This window comes from Apaloderma vittatum, unplaced genomic scaffold (assembly GCF_000703405.1).
Source record: "Apaloderma vittatum isolate BGI_N311 unplaced genomic scaffold, ASM70340v1 scaffold81, whole genome shotgun sequence".
NCBI classification, from domain to species: Eukaryota; Metazoa; Chordata; class Aves; order Trogoniformes; family Trogonidae; genus Apaloderma; species Apaloderma vittatum.
In genome coordinates this window covers 133,908-136,247 of record NW_009699351.1, presented here as the reverse complement: position 1 = coordinate 136,247, position 2,340 = coordinate 133,908, and positions in this window count along the sequence as shown.

Genomic DNA, 2,340 nt, shown 5'->3' with positions numbered 1-2,340 from the left:
TGTACTCTATTGCAAAGTCTTGCAAGAGCCCTGGGTATGAGAAAGAAATAAAAAAAAAAATGAAAAGAATAGATAAAGTGATTTCAGCTTAACAATTTAGTTTGTATATAGTTGGGAGCTGAACATACATGGCATCAGCCAAAATCATGGGGGCACGTTCATTTTTAAGTATGTGAAAGTCCTGTGGGTCCAGTAAAAATACAGTACAAAACCTGTGTGACTTTACAAGGTGGGAGCCAGTGTGAATCATTGTTGAGCCAGACGTGAGCCATCAAAGTAAATGGAGTTTCAGCAATTTACAGCTTGGTTCAGTTGCTCGTTGATACCCTCAGATCTGTAAGAAGCGCTGTCATTCCTTCAGCTGGGTAATAACTGCAGGAGTGCAGGCAGCTCGCTTGCTCTTTTTCTGGGCTTGGAGTCCTGCTATTCATCGTGAAGAAGAGTTGTGAACTTTTAAAATTATTTTGTTTTTTTGAGGTAGAAGTTGGATTGAAGTAGGCAGAAGGGGACAGGAGGCACCTTGTACTACACATGCCATTTCTATTTCACTTTCCAGGATTTTCTCAGCCCTCAGTGCAGGGTGACCTTTAGCAGCCTCAAAATGAAGGAGTGTCGAATGATTTTTTCATTTTATGAGATGTATAATACAGATGGCTAATAAATGTAATACTCTGATGGGCAGAGAGCTCGTTTGGACGTAAGGCAAGTGAAAAGCATGTTCCCAGTCGCGAGCTGCTCTGAGGAGAGTTTGCCATCACTGTCAGCTGCTTCTCGTGTCTGTGTGTCCCTGTAGCGTGGGGGAGCCTGTGGTCAAAGGAGATAACAAAAACCAGGAGTTTCACTGCTAAAAATCATGAGGAGAGGAGAAATGGGTGTTAACAACCCTGTGGGTTGTTCTTGCCTATGTCCTATTGGTCCTTTTCTCTACCTGTCCCTGTTGCCCAAGTGAGTGGTTTCCTCCTGGGGAGGTCCAGGTGCTGTGTTCAGAGTGAGGGTGGGAGGAGCTGTGCAAGTTAAGCCCAAACTACAGAGGGGTGTTTGTGAACATATTCAGAATGGAAGGTGAGAGTTGATCCAACTCACCAAAACCTTAGAGCGGCCCTCCAGTACCTGAAGGGGACCTACAAAGAAGCTGGAGAGGGACTGTTTACAGAAATGTGTAGCCATAGAATGAGGGGCAGTGGTTTTAAACTAGAGCAGGGTAGATTTAGGTTAGGCATTAGGAAGAAGTTCTTTACTATGAGCGTGGTGAAACACTGGCACAGGTTGCCCAGAGAGGTGGTGGAGGTTCCATCCCTGGAGACATTCAAGGTCAGGCTTGATGGGACTCTGAGCAGCCTGATCTAGTTAAACCTCTCCCTGCTCACTGCAGAGGGGTTGGACTAGATGACCTTGAAAGGTCCCTTCAAACCCACTACATTCTATGTTTCTGAAATTTCTGTATTTATTTTCATCCATTGTAAAATCTTGCAACTCCTCTGTAGATCCTGCTGGACTTCGATTTATGTTTCCTGGGTATGAACTGTAGGATTTTTCTGCTAAGGTAACTGCTGGCACTCCAGAGTTTCACAGATAACTGAGAGGGTTGCAGACACTTGGATTCTCTGAAGTCACAGGGGAAGTCCCATGGGTGCACAGCCTCAGGTTGGCTTTCTGGAGCCTGGCTGGAAACTGTCACTCTTTCTACAGGCATCGGAAAGAGGTGCCAGCTGATGGGTCTGGAAATTAGATGTTACAATCTAATTTTTAGAATGATATAATTACCAAGTTTTTAGGGGAAAATAAATAGATAAAAATACTAGAGTTAGTCCTGCAGGGAGGGAAAGGGAAATCCTGGATAGATTGTGCTTGTAGGCAGAATTGCCTCTGTTCTGCATTAAGTCTTGGGACTGAACTGGTTCTGACTTACCCACATCCATTGAGCTCCCTGTCTCCTCTCTGCATCGTTGCCTGCATCGTTGTCAGCTTGTGGCAAAGCCTGTTGAAGTTGCTATTTGGTTGTTTTTCTGAAAAAAAAAATAAAATTGGGGTGCTTTATAAAGCAAATTGGAGTCTGATATCATTTCAGTAAAACCTATGTATTTTGATGATGGGGTGAATGCTCTCCCTAAATACCGTTTTTCTTGCCTGTTGTTTGAAAGCCTGCTGTTCGATGTTTTCCTTCAGTCCTGCTTTTTTTCAGAAATGATTATGGATTTTTTTGTTGAGCTTGAGGTGGTGTGGCATAGTTCTTGGTAAAAGTCTAACACCGTAAAACTCCTCCGTAGGGTGCCCCCTGCATTCAGCGTTTCTCTTCTGTAATAGTGATTAATGTATAGCACAACATTAAATTAGTTCTAG